The 22,467-nt window shown below is 38.3% G+C and overlaps 1 long non-coding RNA gene across 1 annotated transcript; it reads left to right on the top strand.

Moving 5' to 3' along the window:
* The first annotated feature begins 395 nt into the window (after window positions 1-395).
* Window positions 396-6,327, top strand: LOC113916172. Its single transcript, XR_003517857.2, has 4 exons — window positions 396-692; window positions 2,311-2,398; window positions 4,737-4,802; window positions 5,104-6,327. It is a non-coding gene; the product is annotated as an uncharacterized LOC113916172 (long non-coding RNA).
* The last annotated feature ends 16,140 nt before the right edge of the window (window positions 6,328-22,467 follow it).

Here is a 22,467-nt window from a genome sequence, read left to right as displayed (position 1 = left end):
AACATTGTACGAAGAGCAAGACTGCTCCTCCCCCCACCCCCCCAACACACACAAAAAATCATCTTGCCTAAAATGTCAATAGCGCTGAGGTTGAGAAACCTTGGTGCGGGAGGATCCCTTATCCTTAGGGGATGGCCAGATACTAGGCTGAAATAAATGAAATTGTCCTTTGAGCAGGTGAAAACACTGGTAACATTTAAGGGTGAAGGGTTATGATGTCCATAGCTAACTCTCAAATTTCTGTTCAGCAGAAACCATGGTACGTGTCCTTCCGCCCTGACTTCCCTCCTCCCTCGGGGACCCGGGAGGGTCGCCCCCCACCGCTGGCGTGGAGCTGACTGGCGGAGCCTGCGCGGTGAGAGGAGCCTGCCCGCGGCCACTGCGCAGGCGCCGGGCAGCTCGCCGCACTCCCGCTGTGTTTCTCCAAAAGTTACAGTCCAGCGGGTGGCCCACCATCCAGCGCAGCTGCACACAACAGAGAAGGGAAAATTAAACTCCCCGGGGGCTCCGTTGCCTTCTCTGGGAGTGACAAAGATGCTTTCCCACTAGAAGCCCGGAAGCCTCCTCCTTTGCAATCGGATAAGGGCTGCTATGAGCGCGACTCATTCTTTTGAAGCCCCCTGCTAGGAAGAGCCAGTTGTGTTTGGGCCCGCGGTGCCTGGCCATCCCCTTCCAGGCTGGATTCTGCAGAGGTGAGTTTTTGTATACTCTCTTTAGTGCATTCCCCTTACCGTATCTGACGAGCCTGGGCAGTACTACATCTCGTGACACCGCTGACTGAAAGTGCCCCGGGCCGGCGCATTCCACACCCAGCGCCTCACCAGCAAGCGCTAATCTAGGTGACGTTTAAAATACCTTAAAATTCTTTAGCTTTGAGTCCCTTAATCAAGGAGTTGGCACACTTTTCCTGTGAAGAGCCGGATAGCAGATATTTTAGGATTTGCAGACCAGGAACGGTCTCTGTCTCATATTTGTCTCTGTTTCAACAACCTCTTAAAAAGGTAAAAAAAAAAAAACAAAAACAAAAAACAAAAAAACCTAGCTGCTGGCCTTACAAAAACATGCACATTATAATGATTAGATTGATCACTCACTTTACCCAGCACGAGGCTAGAGCTTCTTTCTGGCCTGCACCCCGTCCCAGATCCCACCACAGTTTTACAGTAAGGACTTAGGTTCCACGAAAGCTGTAACCCACCCAGTTTACTTGACTTCACCTGCCCAGATTTGTTCTTCATCCCTTGGGATCCTTCGCCTGCATCTGCTCCTCCTCCCTGCCGGATGGCCTCTGGTGAGTTCCTGGCAGTCAGCAAGACTACCAAGAAAGCCCCAGACCAGGATCCAAGCCCTTCTCTACTCTAAAATGTCAATTGATTCCTCTCTAGGAGCAAAAGCCAAAGTTCCTACATCGTGAATAAATTAGAATAAAGGTAATACAGGAGTATGTCAGGCAATTGTGTTTTTATAGCCTTTTTTCTAGTGATAAATGTGATATTTGTCCACTATGGTAATTGGGAAAATACTGAAAAATATATAGAAGAAAATAAAAGTCCTCCATAACGCAACAGACAAAAAAAAAAAAAGGAGAAAAAACAAATACTAAATGTTTATATATTCCTTAGGCCCTTTTTCCAATACGTAGCCATAGGATGAATTACTGAACAACTGGATTTTTAAAAATATTTCTTAAGAAACTTTTGTTAAAGTCCAAAATACAGAAAAGTGTGCAAACTCTAAATGTACAGTTCAGTAAACTTTCAAAGACTAAAGCAGATATACCCTTGCAACCATCATCCAAATCAAGAAATAGACCATTCCTAGGCCCCTTCATCCCCCTGCCCTGTCAGATAAAATCACTGCCTTATCCTCAAATACACAGGTTAGTTTTGTAAGTTCTTGAATTTCAATGAAATGAATTATCCATTAAGTTTTCTGTAATATTTGGTTCTTTCCCTTTATATTATAATTGAGATTCATCCATGTCATTATTGCTTTTAACAGGTCTCTTTTTTTCTTACTTTATTTTATGCGGTTTGGCATTCCATTATATGAATATAATACATTTTATTGTTTATACTATTATTTTTTAAGTAACAGATTTATTGAGATATAATTCTTATAAAATTCATCTATTTAAAGTATGCAATTCAATAGTTTTTTTAGTACAATCACAGATTGATCATCATCACAATTTTAGAACATTTTCATCACCTCAAAACCATTCCATACTCTTCAGCTATCACCTTGTAGCCATGCCCCACCATCCTCTCCAGCCCTAAGTAACCACGAATCTACTTTCTGTCTTTATAGGTTTGCCTATTGTGGACATTTCACGAAAATGGGATTGTATAATGTGGAGTCTTTCGGGACTGGTCCTGGATTTTCATGTTATTTCCAGGTTTGGGGCTATTACAAATAATACTACTGGGAACATTTTTATACATATCTGTATGTTATACATATGTATAGATAGATTTATATCACACAGATACGTATTTCTTTTGGGATATATACCTAAGAGTAGAATAGCTCAGACATAGGTTTATGCTTATGGTTATAGTTGATAGTGCCAAACTCTTTTTAAGTTTACACTGTATAATGAGTTTTCATGGCTCCACACCCTCACCAACATTTGGTGGTTGTGTGGTTTCAGCTTATACTTCTCTGATGACTAATGAAAAAGAACATCTTTCCATGTGATTATTAGTCATTTGAATATCCTCTTTTAGTAAAGCATCTTACGAGTCTTCTTTTCTATTGGGTTTTTGTCTTTTCCTACTTGACTTGTTTATTCTAATGTGAGTCCATTTTCATTTATCAATGCTGCCCAAAAACACCTTTCCCTAATCTGTGGCTTGCATTTTAATTATCTCATTGTTAAATGTTAATAAATGTACATTTTTTATTTTTATATAAGTCTAATTTATCAGTCTTCCTTTATGGTTCCTGTCTTTGCTGTCCTGCTTAAGAATCATTGCCTACAAGGACATCTAAAAACTCCTATGTTACATATAGGAATTTACATCTATGTTACAAGTTACATCTAAAAACATACTGTTTTTTCATTGAACAGTTAGATCGAACCATGTAGAATTGAGTTTGAAGTATGGTATGAAGTAAAGGTTAATTTTATTTTTTTTTTAATTTTTTCATATAGTTATACTACTGACCAAGGTCCAAAGGACCGTCCTTTTCCCGCTGCTCTGTAGCACTGTCCTTGTCATAAATCAATAGAAAGACAAATCAGTGAAGATGTTGGAATTAGTAGGCAAGGACTTTGAAATAACCATGACAAATGCACCAAAGAATCTTATTAAAGAGAAGATAAAATCGATGAAGAGATAGGAAATTTCAAGAGAGATACAGATAATATTTTTTTAAAAAAATGGAAATCCTAGAACTGAAAAATACAATATCTGAAATTATTTGATAGGTTTATCAGTGCATTGGACACAACAATGAATGGATCATTCAACGGGAAACAGGTCACTAGAAATCATCCAAATTTAAACATACTGAGAAAAAAAAACGTTTTAAAATAAACAAGCATCGGTGACTGATGGAATAGTAGCAGGTGATCTAACATACATGAAATTGAACTCCTAAAAGCAAGGAAAGAGAGTATGGGGCAGAAGAATATTTGAAAAAATATTAGCAAAAGATTTCTGAATTTATTCAAACCTATTTATCCTAGGATGTTTGCTTGTTTTCAGTGGAGCGTTAATCCCAATATCCTAGCTTGCTATGAATGGAATTTAGAAGTTAACATAAATCTACATGGATAAGCAGGACATTTTAAAGTCACACAAAACATGGAAAAATACCTTATTGATTGGAACTGCCCTGAGCATCACTGTACTTCTATAAATGTCGCCTACTTACTAAAGGCCAGTAGCACCACCCCAATCATGGTAACATCAAAATGTCCTCAGTTTTTCAGAACATCCCTTGGTGCATGACATAGCCTGCATACAGTGAGGACCCCTGTCTCAGGCGACCTTCCACTGTCTCCTTTGTCCACGCCCTTTTGAACCTATCCTCTAATGCTCACATCCGTCTAACCACACTGACCCCTTTCCATCTCACAGGCTTTCCCCAAATGCTCCTCCCCCAGATATCCATATGATTGATTCTTTTCTCCTCCTATTTCCTCAACAAGACCTATAGATTGCACAAGATCAAACAAAAACCTTTCACATTCTTTCCTTCCTAGGTTTTTTGTTTTTTTTTTTTATCTATAGCCTTTATTTGAAATGCTGTGTATGTCAATTATTTAACCTGCTATTGTCAGGGCTCCTGAGTGGTTCAGTTGGTCAAGCGTCTGCCTTCGGCTCAGGTCATGATCCCACTGGGATCAGAGTCCTGCATCGGGCTCCTTACTCAGTGGAGAGCCTGCTTCTCCCTCTCCCTGCTGTTCCCCTTGCTTGTTCTCTCTCTCTCTCTCTCTCTCTCCCTCTCTCTCTCTCTCTCTCTCTCTCTCTCTCTCTCTCTCTCTCTCTCTCTCTGTTAAATAAATAAATAAATAAAATCTTTAAGAAAAAAAATTTGCTCTTGTCTCACTTTCCCCACCACTAGAATATAACTTCTTGTGAGGGGGCAGGGAAGTTTACCGGTTTTGTTTTCTGTGGTGTCTTCAGTATCTTAAACGAGTAAAACATTATCATTGTTAACATTTTTCTCAGGGCTGACATGTAGGCAACCTTAATTTATTCCTAATAACTCCCTATATCTTTCAGGGTCAGTTCCTTCAGTTTTCATGAAGAAGTAGGCCTGGTAGGACTCCAGTAATTTACATTTTTAAGGTATGTTTGAGTTTCTTAGCAAAAAGAATTACAGCAAAGCTCCAGCTTTTTAACTAAGGAGAATAAGAAATATGGTATGACTGTTTCCAAAGCAACAAAAAGCTTTACCTGATTAAATAGACTGAGGATTCCTCCTTATTAGATTGAAGTATCCAACCAAACTGCTGAGGGCCCCCTCACAAAGAAAAACTGCTTAGAGCTAGCGTCACAAAAAAAAAAAAAAAAAAAAAAAAAAAAATTTTTTTTTTTTTTTTTGCTTATTCAATTATAAGCTAATTTGAACCCAACTCTTTTTCTTCAGGCGTTCAGGCTTCAGGATGGATGATGAACTTTCAAATAGAAAAGAGATGTAAAATCATCAAAATTACCATAAACTTGTGCTGCCAACTGAATGCGTGTTCCTTGTAGCATATACAGAGTAAAGGACAATTTTATTCCTGCATTATACAATCCCCCAACAGCCTGCTAACCTACTGTCTTAATCCAGGTGATTCTTGATTCTTTGTCTCAGAGCCTGAGACAAAGGTACACACATTCTATTTGGGAATGTGATCCCAGGGAACAGGAATGAAAGAGAGAGGGGTAAAATGGAAAGAAAATCCAAGCAAAACATGTAGTGTTATGGGGTAGTCCACCACTATTAATGGGAATTTAGTACAGGCAGATCCTTCTCGGGATTCTTATTCAACTTTGTTTCAGAACCACCCACCCCTGGGGGATGAAAGGGAGAAGCATTTATCTCTCAGCGGCCATCTCCTCGGGCCATCTCCTCGGTGTTGAGGGCTGCTCCCATGGGGTGTTAACTTCTCCATCCCTATCAGTTGCAAAGACCGAAGAGCCTTCCAGGTACCAGAGCATCACATATTGCCGCACCAGGGAAGTCTTGGGACAGGAAGCTAGATTCTTGGTGCATACCTGAAGTGAGGCACTAGCAGTACAGATCAGGGCAAAACCTGCTCCAGCTGTGCACTGGAGCTGTGGCTGGATTGGAGGTTATAGAGATGTGGGACAGTGCACAAGAGGTATCTTATGAGCCTATAGAAGGTGCTCTTAGCCTCATCTAAATCTGTATCCTTCTTTCTATAATCAAAATTTCAGTGTCCAGCACCTGGGTGGCTCAGTCGGTTAAGCATCTGCCTTCAGCTCAGGTCATGATCTCAGGGCCATGGGATCAAGCCCTGCATCGAGCTCCACGCTCAGCATGGAGTCTGCTTGTCCCTCTCCCTCTCCTCCCCTGGCTCGCGTGTGCACGCACTCTCTCTCTCAAGTAAATAAAATCTTTAAAAAGAAGTTTCAATATCCAGAACAGAATTGGCAAAAGGGTTAAATTAGGAAGGTTAAATGTATTAGAAGATGTATGTTAATAATAGTCCTAACCTGGAGTGATGTTGAATAGAAATTGACATTAGAACTTGGAAGATTCAAAAATGATTCTACTTGAAAAATTGGACAATTGGATAGAGATATTAGACATTATCTAAACTCATGTAATTTCAAAAATAATCCTGAATTGTTTGGGGGGAAATGGAGAAATAAAATTAACAATTTATTGTGTCTCTATGAGCTTTATAAATCAACATCATTAACATTTCCTGAAATATTGTTTTCTACTGTCACCTAGTACCAGTGATACAGAGCTTATAACCAATTACAGGAAAATTGGTAGAAACACAGGAAGGAAAAATACTGGGATGAGTTCCATCACGTAAAGGGTTGTCATTAATATTGGTTGGAATTGGGGGGGAAACTTCATACTTTAATTTATGGTTCCTCTATCAGGCTCTGTCTTACTAGAAATGGTTTTCTCTCTGCCTACACCTTGTGGCGTTATTATCATCCTCTCTTATTTGGTCTGGAATTGCCACAAATAGGATAAAACTTTAGAGTTATTCAATTCAATATATGTTGAGCTCCTACTATTTCCTGTGTATTGGCACCATACATATCAACAAGACATAAAATATTACATCCAAAAATTTCAGAATACATATTCTTTTATGGTTTACCCAGAACATTCACCAAAATTGACCATATGATGGATCGCAAATCAAATCTCAACCAATTTCCAAAGGTTGAAATCATATAGAGTATGAATTAAACCAGAAATCAGTTATGTAAAAATAAAAAAAAAATTCCAAGTGCTTGTAATTCAAGGAACATACTCCTCACGACCCACAAGTCAAACTATGAATCACAGTGGAATTTAGAAAATATTTTTAAATGAATAATAATGGAAGTACAATATATCAAAACTTGTAGGATGCTCTGAAAACAAATGCTTAGAGGAAATTTATAGCTCTAAATACATATATTAGAAATTTTACAAAATGATTGGCTGTCAGTGTTCCAAGAAGCCAGAAAAAAAAAAAAAAAAAACTGTGAAGTGGCTTTTCTGACATTGGACAACTGGCAGGAAAGGACGGATCACTGTAGAGGAGGAGTAAGGTAACCCTACAGTTGCCCTGCTTTTTTGAGTTTCAGCACTCTGGATCATGTTGCAGTCTTGCTGAGTTAAGGAGGCAAAGACTGGACTTGAGTGAAACTGAGAGGTCTTGAATTTTCAGGGCACAGTACCAGCGAGGAGGAAGTTTTGCAGAGAAAGAAACCAGAAATCCGCACACAGATCCCTTTGTGTTCATTGCTAAACACTAAGCTTAATTCCCAAAACCAAAACATTTAATTTCCATCCAGCCTAGTCCTCCCTGGGAACTCCAGACATTCACTCGGATCCCAAGAAGGTTATACCTTATGTAAGTAGGCCTAAACTAGCCTGAAAGTAAAATCTACCCTAGACTTACCCCCCTAAAACGGCTTATAAGCAAGCCTTAGTAGTATGGAGCTGATTCATAAGTATCTACCTGCCAAAACAAAGTCCACATGTGTTAGTTCAGGTCCTCTAAGAAGCACATGCAAAGACAGGATTAGATTTACAAGAGATTTATTTGGGGAAATGGCCGTGACTGTAAAATAGAAAGGAAGTCAGAGAAGGCAGAGGAAAGGGGGGAGGAGGGAGGGTTGAGTAGTAAGAGTCTCAGACTGCAATACAACTCCAAGAAAGTCAGTTGCCTAACAAAGAGGAAAGAAGATGGAGGCATCTCATGAAGGGGCACCTACCTATTGTCTCATCAAAGAGGGGCTTTTGTGCCATCTTCCAACACAGGGGAAGTCCATACCTCTTTTTTTTTTTTAAGATTTTATTTATTTATTTGACAGAGCGATAGCGGGAGAGGAACGCAAGCACGGGGAGTGGGAGAGGGAGAAGCAGGCTTCCTGTCGAGCAGGGAGCCCAATATGTGGCTCTATCCCAGGACCCCGACTTCCTGTCGAGCAGGGAGCCCAATATGTGGCTCTATCCCAGGACCCCGGGATCATGACCTGAGCCGAAGGCAGACTCTTAATAACTGACCCACCCAGGCTCCCCCATAGCTCTTCATAAAGTACTATTCAGGCCCATATGACTGCATCGGTAAATTCTTCCAAATATTTCAGAAGAAAAAAATACCAACCTTACACATTTTTTTCTACTAAATGGGAAAACACAAATCCTTCCTAACTTGTTTTATGAGACAAACATAACTTTGATTCCAAAACGTGACATTACAAAAAAGGGATATTATAGATTGAGACAACATAAAAAGACAGGATTATCAAATCGGACCCAAAGGCTCACAGGAATGAGATTTTATCCATTATAAACTTTTGCTAATAATCTCAATATAAGCAATCAAGAGGAGAGGTAAAGCAGAGAGAAGTCTTAAACAGTGTCTACAGTTTTCCAGATCCTTCCTTCTGGCATTGGATGAGCTATTTGGCTAAACTGGAAAGATAGCATTCTCTAAGTGAATTCACTTCACACAACATGGAGCATTTGAGGTCATGAAACTTCTCTATTTCACACGCAGATAATTATGTGACTTACATGACATTTTCCTGGGGGTCATATCCCATAAATTCATAGATTTTGGTTTTGTTTACCAATAGTCAATCCTGAATCAAGGGCTTCCTGCTGAAACACTTCGTATAAGGACTCACCTCCTAATAATTAATACTACTTTATTTACATGAACTCTGTTATCAATATGTTTACAAGGAGATTAGCCTGGGTTATGTGGGTTATCTTCCTTCTTTCTTTCCAGGAAACACCCCCCCAATATGTTTCCAGGTGATAAATTAATTGGAGGTTAACTACTTAACTCTCTCTTACTCAAAAGCCAATAAATCTCACAAACATAGATGCTAAAGTACTAAATAAAATGTTATCAAATAGAATCTCAAATATGTAAAGAGGCTAATACATCATGACATTGGTTCAACATTTGAAAATTAATTAATGTTATTCATTGTGTAACAATAAATGAGAAAAAAACATAATCTCAATAGATGCAGAATAAGCAATTGACAAATCAACACTCAGCACTATAAATTATCAGCAAACAAGAAATAGAAGAGTATTTTCCTAACCTGATAAGGATATCTACTAAAAACTTACTGCTAACATAATACCTTAATGGTAAGACATGGAATCTTTCCCCTTAATACCGGAATTAAGGCAAGGATGTTCACTTGCATCACCTCTATTCAACATTGCACTTGATGTCCTAGCCAGGACAGTGAAGGAGAAAGAGGGAAAGAAAATAAGCAGGAACATATATTGCAAAATAAAATAAAATAGCTAAGTATGTGATTGTGTAGGTAGAAATCTGAAATCATCTATAAATAAGCTATTCAAATAACCGAATTTAGCAAGGTCAGAATATCGTAATACTGGGTCACTATCAAAATCAACTACATTACACATCCTGGTAGTGGATCAATTGGAGAAATTAAAATATTCAAAATTTACAATAGTATGAAGACATCAAATACCTAGAAGTAAATAAATTGTAATATTTACGATTTTTCTACAGGGTAAATTATACTGCAAGAGAGGGGCACCCGGCTGGCTCAAGTCGGTCAAGCATGTGACTCAATCTTAGGGTCATGAGTTCCAGCCCTACATTGGGCATAGAGCTTACTTAAAAAAAATATTGCTGAGAGAAATTAAAGAAGAATTAAATAAATTGAGGTATAAGTAATGTTAATAGAAGGAAGACTCAATATTTTAAAAATCAATATTTTTAATTTGCTCCAAATTTATCTATAGCTTCAATGTAATACCAATAAAAATCCTAGTGGGTTGTGTTTTTTTTTTGAGAGAATTAATGAACTGACATGTATATGGAAATAGAAAGGACCAAGAACAGCCAATAGTATTAAAGAAAGAACAAGCTGGAAGGCTTAACACTACCAGATATCAATACCCATCACACAGCTATAAAAATTAAGACATAGTGTTTGCACAAAGATAAACTAACAGACTAATAGAATAAAGGATAAAACTATGGGTATTTTTCTCTAGAGCAAACACTTTGTTCCTACACCAGCACCTACCCCACCCAAGCTCATCTCCCGACTCAAACTAGATAGTAAGTTTCACACCTTGAGGAAGAGAGGCCATAAAACAAACATGCAAAAGAAAGGTTAGTTATTGGCTTTTGAGTTTCCAAAGACCAAAATCATGTCATAAAATTTAGGGTTAGAGGGATATTTGTCTAGCTAATCTCTTCCATGCCCTACCCTCTCCAAACTCACTCAAAGGAAGGGAAAAAAAGCACTAGGTGAGAAGAAAATAAATCACAGTTGGAGAGAAAGCAAATGAGTTAACGGCTGGTGAGGGTTTCTGAAGAGAGCTTCAATATTCTAAATTAGAGCATAAAAGAACCCCCAGAAAAAATTTACCTGATCTAAGAATGGAGAGATCAGTGCTCTACCTCCTGTTTGTTATCTTGAGAAAGTTCCATAGTTATGACATTGTGGTATTAGAAACTGGAGTAGAAATATCTGCATTGAACCATTAGGCAAATGGATCCTGAACTACTTCACAGACATTATGGGGTCACAGGATCAAGCCAATGTTGTTCTTAATGTGATTGAAAACCCTTGAGAAATGACCCCAAGAACTGACAGACCTAAGGGACCTCTTGGGCAAAGATATGGTATGAACTCTCTGAAGAGGTTTTAGATGGAAATGAAGCCATCTCAAAAGATATCAGTGTGGAGGGTGATATCAGTATGAACAGATGTCGATACAGAATCAGATATATCCCCTAAAGCATGACATGACCTAAGTCCTCTGGAGCTTAGCTGCAGCCCTGGGTAGAAGAGGAAAAGACATTGTAGTAAATTATTTTTAAAATATAATGTCTATATACCTGGAAAATTATTAAAGTGAAGGATTTGGTGAATGTGTGTATGTTTGCCATCAGGCAGAATGAGAGATTAAGAAATAAATTAAGTTCAGTTATGGAAAAATAAAGTCACTTTTCCCTTACACCCGGGTATGTGACTTGCAAGCCTATATAGTTAATATATCAACACCAAAGTTTTTGAGCAGGACCGCTGGGCAGGATTGCCTGGAGCAAACCATCTGTATTCAGTTCTTTCAACACAGCCGCAAGGCACTGTAAGATCAGGGAGACACTTACCAAATTATGTTCTGTGGAACATTAGCTCCATAAAATATGAATTGATGTTAGGAGACAAACAAAGTCGGAAGGTTTCTTCAGTGCCAAATTCTCAAAGCCATTCCTATGCGAATGTTTAGTACAACTCTCCAAAAGACATGATTTGACCCGGCCCATGTGGCAGCATTGTGCTATATGGGGCCCAGATCCCCCTTCAAGGAAGGACTTGTTCCTCATTGGCTGGGAGTATGTGAGCAGGCAGCCTACAGCTGACAGCCCTCTTTAGGAATTGCCCCTGCTGCAGAGAACCAACCAATTTACCTAAGGTCGCTCCTCTTCATGGGGTTGCCCGTATTCAGTGACCTATCAGTGCAAGAGTACAAAGCTGTTCTCTTGCCCGTCTTAGGACAACTCTGAAGGTCATTCTAACTTCAGATCTCCCCCATGGCACTGGCCAAAGCTGTGGTTGGATCTGCATTACAACTCAGCTTCTCCTTTTCTTTCTCTTTTCTACAAGTGTTGGTCCCGTTGGCTCTTCTTAATAAACCTCCTACAGGTAAAACACATCTCAGAGTCTGAATCCTAGAAAACCCAGTCTGAGATGCTCCACTTCCCAATTCTATTTGCCCACTAAAACTTTTCTTCTCCAAGTACCTAAAAAGCATAGGGTTGAAGAAGCACATTTTGGATGCCTGTAAGTACAAGCGTCAGAACTGGGTATCTGTGTGGAGATTGGGGGAGGGGTGCCTGAGACTTGAACACCAGCCCATGAATTCCTTTGTTATTTGAAACCAGCCCAATTTTGAAATATAACTGTCTAATTTTTTAAGTGCTACAGAATCCATTATCTATTGAGGTAGATAGAGAAGGTCTAAGTATTATATGACATACGCAAACAAATTTTCTTTTTTTTCCACAAAAATGCTTAAATCTCTAAGGTGATCGGTGGTATTGGATAAAATGCACTCATTTCCATCTGACATATACAACTATTTTGCAATCACAGCTGTCTTCAGATATTTAGTGGGAGAAAAAAAGGAAAAGTACAATGAAAGCCTTTGAAAATTCAGTTTTCAAGAAATAAAAACTGGGCAGTAGGATTTCCACAAAACTGAAAAATCTTCAGAACCGGAAAATCTGTTCCAAAAAGTCCAATGAATTACAACACACTTAGCTTATTAAAATATTTGTGTTTGGCAAACCACTGGGTAATATCATTTCAAGATGTTAATTGTATTACCAAAAAAAAGGATGAATATTTTTTTACAAATCTCTGAAATAATCACTTTTTTAATTTTAACACTACTTTGGAACAAGGAGCTGGCTTGAAAGACTAACACCTAAATGATCAGAGACAGTGAACTATCAGACTGCATGATCAGCATAGAGCGATTCCCAGCTAAGATGAGATGCATGCAGCCTCTACAAATGTGGCTGGGGAGGGGTTTGCTTCAGCTCACTTGAATAAGCTACTGTCTATGGCTCACAAGGGTCCCGTTCTTAATGAGGTGGTGCGTAGCAGCACACTGTGAATCCAAATAGCAGATGGCAACACTGTTGAGTAGGCTGGCAGTCTGATGTCTAGCCACCAACTGGCAGCGATCATTATTAAACTGATTCATGTGCCCAGGGAAAATCTTCATAAGAGTCTTAGCAAATGTGAGCAGTGAGAAGCAAATGATCTGCTATTCCTATCTTCTATGGATGCTACGTATATTTTAAAAAATATTACCCCCCAAGGCAATCCACATGAAGAAATGGCATGTCCCAGTGTGAACTAGAGGCCTTAGTCCTTTCTTATATACTCGTGTACCTTTAAACATGAGAGCTATGATTTCTTTATTGGGTAAATAGCTTTTACTTGAAAAATAGCTTCATAGCATTGACCCTATGGACTCAAGGCAAATATTCAGTGATAGGCAAGCACTTAGAGATTCTCTAAATAAAACTTCTGTGAAAATGGTACTGTGACTCTAGTGATAACATATTCCATCTCACATAATGAAGCAATGGCCTAAATTGCTCATGGTCCATCTACTTAAGTCAGGTAACTCATCCTTGGGTGAAAAGCTTGTTATTGTAACTCTTGGCTAGGAATGCAGAATGAAAGAGCCACTAGATTTAGAAAACTGTTCTCATGTAAGGACCTTTCTCATAAGTAAAAAATCTGGAAGGGATTCATTTTTAAAGTTCTGTCTTTACAAATCAAAATGCTAAGCAAACAGCATTTTTTCTTTTCAAATGTTAAAAGGGTCTGTTATTTGTCACCAATAAAGCCAATTTCTACATCACTATATATTAATAAAGAAGACTTAAAGTAAGTCTTTTATTGAAAAACAAACTCCTGTTTCATTCACTTTTAATATGCTTGTACTTAATATTAAAACAAAACAAGCCTACCTGTTCTCTAAGTCTTTATTACATTTATTTTCTAAAATTAAGAAACTAGTTTTCTCTTATGTCATGTGCTTATCATAACAAGGAAAAAACACTACAGTCAAATGTCAGGTATTTCACATGTCATAATCACAAATATATATTCTTTTTATGGTAATTTTTTAATGGAAGCAAAATTTTAAACCTTTTTTTAAAAAACACTTTAAGATCTCTCTGAATAGATTCTCTTTGGCTCTAACAATTTGATCAGCCAATTCAGGCTGAAATATCATTTATAACTTCTAAAGAGAGTTCCTGTGTCCTGGATCGAACATAAGGGTGATTCTTTCCCAAAGTTAGATACCCTAGCCCTGGCAAGAAAACTCAAAAGCAAGCCCATACACATCTCTCAAATCTTGCAGTAATTATCTCCAAACAAGAAATCAAATGCCAGAAATCATTATGTACTTTAATACATATTTTTAAGATTTTATTTATTTATTTGAGAGAGAGAGAGAGAAAGAGAGAGTGAGAGTGAGCATGAACAGGGGTGAAGGGGGGCAGAGAGAGAAGCAGATGCTGAGCAGGGAGTCCAGTGTGGGGCTTGATCCCAGAACCCTGGGATCATGACCTGAGCTGAAGACAGCCACTTAACCAAGGCACACAGGTGCACCTAGACTTTAATATTTGAAGCCAAAAAATGCAAATCAATGAAAGGTTTACTTAGATTTGCTTATCTCTTTGTTACTTTATGAGAAATAATTTATATCAGTGTTAGAAGATAAGATGTCTGTATCTTGTCTGGGAAAACAAGTGCCATGAGAAAATAAGTATCGTGTTAAAAGATGTCTAAAAATGGTGGCACATGAGTTCCTAAAAATGGCTAGACGTTCTTAAAATATTCAACAACTCATTAGACAAGGAAAGTTATGTTTTTAATCAAGCATTATAAAATGCTATATATTAGGAAAATAAGATCAAATGATGAATGTTTGTCGCTGGATATTAGATCCTACACAATGGTAGGTATAAAAGAAAGCCAGCAGTGAATAGGTTAGTTCAAAGGACGTATTTCTAGGTATCCAGATACAATGATTAAAAACTTGAAAGTGAATAGAAATACTGATAGCAATATTACAGATCCTCAATTTGAGTAAATTGGCCACATTACCAAAAGATGAATATTCTCTTTTAGAAGAGAAGAATTCTAGCGATCATGAGCTAGGATTGCTAGAAATTCATTCCTGAAAATTTGTATGTACCAAATGATTGTTTTCTCTTCCCCCACCTTTTACTAAAATGGCCTTTATCAAAGACATCTATGATATCTTCTTGCCAAAATCAAAGTTTCATTCTGTGGCTCTTGCTTACTTTGACTGTCAGGGGCATTTAATGCAACTGATCACTACCACCATCTTGAAACACTTTCTTGGCTTGGTTTCTAGGACAGCAGTGTACTTGCCTGGTTTTCCTCTTCCCTTACTGCAATTCACTGTCCATTTTGTGTTTAGCTCCTCATCAAAATCCTGACCTTTTTGGACATCTGAATATTCTTAGATACTCTGCTGTGTACTTTCTCATATCTGAATGAACTCAGACATTTTGCTATGTACACTCTAATCAGAGCAAGGACTGTGTGTGTCTGGTTTACTGCACAATGTCTAGTATAGTGGACATTCAAATATTTGTTAAAGGAATGAATGAATACTGGAACAACATACCTAGTTTGAATAAATGAGTGTGAGCACGATGATGGTGACCTGGAAATTAAATAGTTCCTAACATGATCTCATTGAGGTAGGTATAAAGATCATAATCCTCATCTTTTTAGAACAGGAAATTGAAGTTTCGATAGGTCAAGCTGCCCAATAACATGCAGAATCTAAGTGTCAGAGCTGAGACTTGTACTATTGCTGTCGTAGTCCAAAGGCCATGGTCTTAAATCACTACTGTACTTATTGATGAGTACAGGAGAAAATGAGGAATAGAAACCCTAGTTCAGCTTACATATCTCCTGGTCCTTTGCTACAATGATACAGCTTTGAAGTTGATGGCTCTGATGATAGTAGGACTACAAATGCTATTTTTCTCACATTCAAAAGGAAAATGACTTGCATGATCTTGCAGTGGTGGGATCGAGCCCCATGTTGGGATTCTCATTCCCACTCTGCTCCTCCCCCCACCCCCAACCCCCACCCCCCGCTCACTTGCTGTCTCTCTAAATAAATAAATTCTTTTTAATAAAAGAAAATGACCTGTTTCCTTATCTGTAAAATGAAGATAAAAATACTATTAGCCTACCTTTCAGAGATTGTTATTTTTAGGGTAAAATAATAAATATGCAAAATATAAGTCGCTATACAAAAAACATGGATAATTTCTATTCATTAATTATTAATACTAAAAGAAGTGGACAGGCAGAAAAATCTCCCTACTGACAGGGACAGAGTGGAGGAACAAGAAGAAGACAATCAAGAAAGAGTTAGAACATCCCTTGCTTACCTGTCAGGCAAATAGAAGAAAAGAGAACTAATGTTCTCTCATTCCCATGTAAAAGATAATGAACACTCATAACACAATTACAAGAATTAAAAGAATGAAAAAATCATTGACTTAGTCATACTACATTCAAAAAAAAAAAGAAAGAAAGAAAAAGAAAAGACAATCATAAGGACAAAAGTCTGCCAATGCTGTGAAAAAAAACCTAGTAATTCTGCAGTTAATTTGTTTTGTACCTGTGTGATTTTACCTTCCATTGACTCCAGAGACATTACCATTAGCATATCCCAGGGATGACTGGAGATAGAGTAAGCAGGGGAAATTAGGGTAATGAGGCAGCATAGAGGAAGGCAATTCAGTGACCTCCTGATCCTCAGAATATACACGTCTTTAAACTGTAATCAGGTAGCACAGTTAGGAATACACCCAAGATTTCTTTTCACCACTGGATTCCAGGTTGTAGTATTCAATTATTATAGAAAATGGCAACCAGGTTCAACTTAAATTCTGGGATTTCACTTAAAAGTTTACTAAGGGTACTTTCTTTCCTTTGTTAGCAATATAGTCATCAGATCCCCCTTAGGGAGATTAAGGCCTGTCACTGCAGATACCCAGATTTTTTGGTCATGTTTGTGTCTCCACTGTGGACATCACACAAGACATTTCACTTAGTTAACCAAAAGTATTTCTTAACCCAAAAAGTACAAAGGTATGCCCTTGTGGGTAGAGTTTTGGAGTCTGTTAGATCAATATCTGAATATCAGTTCACATACTTAGCAAATAGAAGAGTCAACTTCAGCCTCACTATGCTCATTATTTAAGCAGATACAGCCCTTCACAAGGTAGTTTTAAAGACCTATGGTAATATACTTAAAGGGGTCAGATTGCCTGGCAAAATCAGTTTTCAATAAAGCATGGCTGTGATTATTATCAAAGTTGTTAATCAATGGAACGGTGATCCCAAAATTGGCTATAAATTTATTTTCACCACGTTTGGGGTTTTTTGTTGTTGTTGTTTTTTGTTTGTATAAAAAGAGAAATCCTTAAGTGTGTTTACATAGCACCTATTCTAAAGATTTAGGCATTTATGTGACAATCATCCCCTAGTTCTCTTTCAACTTTATTTATTAATGGACACGAGGAACACTAAATGCCAACTATGCACTAAGTACCAGGAGTCTAGGATCTATAGCAGACACAAAAATAAATATACTACAGACCCCATTCTAAGCAAATATGTAAAGAGTAATTTCAGGAAGAAAATAAGCATCACAAGAGAGGCATAAACAAAATACTATGAGCATTCAGAGTACATGGTTCTTCCTCATGAAGGAAACTGGGAAAAATCATGGAAGAGATGGTGTTTGATCAGCACCTAAAAGTAAGCACAGAATTTAGATATGCAGAGATTGAGGAGGAAGTAGATAAATGAATGGATGATTCATGAATGATTCATTCATTGCAAAATCTCCCCGTGGCTTCCCATGGCTCTACTCTCTGGAGATCAGGCCTCATGGCGCCTACACTCTGGTGATGAAGAGCAAGGCCACAAGAAATCGAAGAGACATGAGCAAGAAACATGGAGTGGTTTATGATGGCCAAAGGGAAGAGTGGCCAATAATAAATTTGCAACCAGATCATGGAAGGTATTAAATATTGAGAAATATTTGGACTTTATTCAAGCCTTTTGGAAAGAAACTTCAAAAACAACAACCCCCTATTGAAGTTAAAAACAAAAGTTAGAAATCTGGCTGAAAGGACAAACAGACTCAGAGAACATTGCTAAAAGATAAACTGAGGCATATTAAAAATTGTAAGAGTTCATGTGAGCAAAAATCGATTTGAATCGGGCAGGCACAAATCGGAAGTGGTCAGGAGCTCCCTGCCTACAGGAGCCAGAGGAAAGGCTTATACAGAAAGAATGCAGAAGCAAAGACAGGAAATTATTGATTGGCTGTAGCTTAAAGCCTAGTTGACAGTTTGTGATAGGTTCCCTTTAGTATTTTGGTTTTGTAACCTTGAGGCATTAACAGGCTTAGATCCTGGTTTGCTTAATAGGCTACCGCAGCATTAGAGCTATGTCAAGCTAATGACCTCCTTGTTTAATTAATTTAACAACATGCATATTAAGATTGGGGGAAATGGGAATGGTGTCTAACGTTCTTTCTAGCAGTGTTTGAAATGTATCAGAAGGAAGGAAGTCTGGAGATAAGAACACAATGGATAGGAGGAAATTTCAGTAGGTTAGGAATGAAGTACTGAGGACCTAAACTGAAGCCAAAAGAGACAAATGAGACACCATTATGGTGCTTCATGCTTCTTCATAATTCCATTTTTCCTCCTCCCAAGACAAGGAAATTGGCTAAATTAAAAAAAAAAAAAACCCTCAAGTCCGTGTCTCTCTCAACATTTGTACTTACAGGGATGTAAACATTTCAATTTTAAAATTACACATGAAATAAATAGCAGGTGATTGAAAACTCAGCTAATCTGGCAGACTCTAATGCAAGCCCATACTGTATAAGACAGCAGCTTCCCAGGGCGCCTGGGTGGCTCAGTTGGTTAAGCGACTGCCTTTGGCTCAGGTCATGATCCTGGAGTCCCACATCGGGCTCCCTGCTCAGCGGGGAGTCTGCTTCTCCCTCTGACCCTCCCCCCTCTCATGTGCTCTCTCTCTCTCATTCTCTCTGTCTCAAATAAATAAATAAAATCTTTAAAAAAAAAAAAAGACAGCAGCTTCCCAAACTACCCATTATTTTTCATTCTGACATTGCCCTGTCTGTCTGCCTCCATCTTACTTGTGTCTTCCTCAAAGATTTTCAGTTAGCTCCTCCCTAAAAGTCGAAATCGATTGACAATACTGAGCCCCTTTTGTGGCTGCAACCAGCAAGGCATATCCTGTTAACTTTCAATCTGGCCCACTTGTGTGTGATGACACTTTCTTGAAGCGCCTAATATTATCTCTATGAGAAAAAGCCCTATGTGTGACTTTTCATTACAAAAATATCCACTGGGTACATAACATTATTCAAGAAAACATGAAAGCTTGCCCAACAAGCAAGGAGCTGAAAGAGCAGAAAGACAAGATACATGTTTCCTAATAAAAACATGGGCATACATTTTGTTATCTGGGAAAAGTAGAGAGGTTATCTGAAATGATATGTAAGGTTAAAAAAATGCCATGAGAAATATGTTCACACATAACTATAGATAAACATATGAATAGAGAGCTATAAAAATCAAATTCACCATATTCACATCCCCTCAGTGTCTGCTTGTTTTCACCTCTTCTCACCCTACTCCGCTCTACTATTCATCTGGTTATAAGATTAGAGACCTGGGAAGTTCACTTAACCTGTCCTTTCCCCTAATCTTCTACACTATTAAATAATCTATTTAAAATGTGCAGATTATAGTCTACTAACTAAGTTCCTCATGACCCTACTTAATTTCAACCAATGTGGTTTCTCCCCTTTTCTGGCACAGGATAAAGCGCAAACTCATTGTGGCATAAAGACCCGTTAGGTTTAGCTGTATTATAGCCTTTTCTCCTATTCTTCTCCCTTTTGCACACTTGCACCTGCTGTTCTTTCTGCTTGGATTGGTTCCTTCCACTGTGGATGAACTCCAACAAGAAGGCTCAAAGATCACTTCCTTGGTGAAGCCGATGGTGCTCCCTACTGCCCAGGCATGCTTTCTTAAAACACTTGTTACTTATCCTCAACATTTTCTATAATTTACCTATCTCTACCACTAGACTTAATGAAATTCTTGAAATCAGAGATGTTGTGTCATCCATCACAGTGAGAATCAAAACCACGTGCCCTGTACACACAAACACAGTTCACTGTCAACATTAAGAAATTTACTACTCAACTGTCTTCGTTAGCAAAACTTTACTATTCTAGGAGACTCTTTCCCAAGAAGATAACATTGTAAATAATTATACTGTCCATCCCAGGAATTTCTCTAAAATCCATCAAGTCAGCAGAAAATATCAAACAACAGGTCACACATTAAGACTTTTTAATAGGGGCACCTGGGTGGCTCAGTCAGTTAAGTGTCCGGCTCTTGGTTTAGGCTCAGGTCAGGATCCTATGGTTGTGGGATCGAGCCCACATCCAACTCTCTGCTTCAGATTCTCTCTCCCTCTCTTGGCCCCTCTCCCCGCTTGTGCTCTCTCTCTCAAATAAATAAATAAATCTAAAATAAAAAAAAAGATTCTTTAATAAATGTAGATGAAATAAATATCTTTAAATGTATTGCAATTATAATAATAGTAACAAAATAGTGAATGGAGAAGAATTATTACCAAATAAAATATACAAATTAATTACAGTCCACTCTACTAATTCTTTCTCTACAGTGTCTGGCAATTCCTCCGACTTTACTAGCATATTGAAAAGAAGGAAATATTCATATTTTCTGAGCTCGGCACAGAAATATTTTCCAGATAAATCTTTGATCAGAACAAAGGCAGGGCCAACAAATACTTGAGTCTATGCAACTATCAGTGACATGAGAATTGTGATGGTGTTTTTTAGTATCTGAAAAATTTTAGGGTAGAAATAAGCACACATATACTAAGTGGTTTAACATATAGCATATTAGTATTCACCAGGCTTTCATTCCCCACCTCCTTTTCTCCTTCTACTCATTAGTTTGACCCAATGTTTCATCATTTTTCTAACTCCAAGAATCTTTCTCTCTGCCCTCTAGATATCATGAATTGTCATTGTTACCAAACTATCAATCACAGCCACTAACTCAGGAAATGAAGGGGTGAGCCCTGGTGCTGCCACCAACTGTTCCCTCCCAGGGAATCCCGAAGGGGCTGGACAAATCAAGAGCATAGGTCCTGGCTGGGTTTGCCAACACTGTTGCCCAACAAACTCATCGCAAGAGAAGCCAGTCATTCAAGGGAGGAGGGTTTGGAAAAGGGAGAAGTTTATTTTGGGTGCCAGTATCTGGGGGAAGTGGCAGAGTCAAACCTTAACCACTGACCTCTCCCCCAGCAAGATGGACACCTAGAGTTTTCCAGGAGTGGTTCGGTGAGGTCTGTGCAAGAGAGCAGTTATCATAGCTGGCAGTTGGGATGTGTTCAGCCCCGATCATGGGCAGGGAATGGCACGTGCAGGGTGTAGTCTTCTAGGCATTCCATTGCTATCAGGGCTTTTCTGGTCTGGCGATTGGAATGTTCCAGGCTTTGCAAAACACCTTCATCAATGCCGTAAGAAAGTGTGATAAGAAATAACTGTTGGGGTCTATAGTTGAGCAAGAGGCTTGCTGACATCATCAGCAAAATCACCTATATATTCAGCTCTTCCTCTGGTTAGTTTCTTTACCTTCTTGCTTTAACTGAAAGTTGGTAGTTCTTCCTCTCATAGTCTATCTTGGATTCTTTAGATAAATGGGTAATTCTAGGCCCGGGGGTTGGATATACAAGATGATCCTGGACTATCTTGTCAAACATGTAACAAGGAATGTATCAACGACCACCAGGATCATGTCAAAAGGACTCAGAGCTAACTTAAAGAGTCTTCCAATGATCAAAGAAGGGGAAATTTGGGCATCACTAAGAATAGTACCTATCATAGATTAAAGAATAATAAATATGCTTAAACCCATGAGTTCATAAATTATACTAAACATAATAATAATTGGTCAACATTACAGGATACTAGAGAATTAGCTCATTATTTTGAAAACAGATAAAGGAAAATGATCACGCATTTACATGAACTATACCACTGGTGTACCAAATGTTAGATGAGGAGAAATTTCTGTTCATAAAAAATGTTCTAAGGGATTTCCAGTCTCAGCCATGCATGATAAAGTAGCTGGTATTAAACCAATTCCTCTGCCAAAAACAACTATAAAAACTGGATGACATACATAAATCAACTGTTTGAAGGCATTGGCAAGAAACCAGGACAGGCAGGACTCCCTCAGTCCCTGAGAGAAGGGAAGCACATATGGTGAGCTCTACATTCATGCTACGGCTTTTTTATGAGGGCATTTTTCAAATCGTGATACAGGGAATATAGCTCAAACAGAAAATGACAGTCTTATTGGACTGAGGAAAAAGAGGTCTAAATTCAGGACTGCCAAAGCGGCTTGGAATTGAGCTTCAAAAACCCAGACAGGAAAGGAATTGAGAGAAGAATCCAAAAATCTGCATTCCAATTCCCCTCAACTCATGTTAATGTCTCATGGTGTTAATGTATATGGCACCACTAGCACAAATGGTGGCAGGTGGGTAAATGAAATTAAACTGCTGAATTCTT

The sequence above is a fragment of the Zalophus californianus genome, chromosome 1, assembly GCF_009762305.2.
Source record: "Zalophus californianus isolate mZalCal1 chromosome 1, mZalCal1.pri.v2, whole genome shotgun sequence".
Classification (NCBI taxonomy): Eukaryota; Metazoa; Chordata; class Mammalia; order Carnivora; family Otariidae; genus Zalophus; species Zalophus californianus.
Note: the sequence above shows the minus strand (reverse complement) of the source record. Positions and strands in the feature narration are given on the sequence as shown.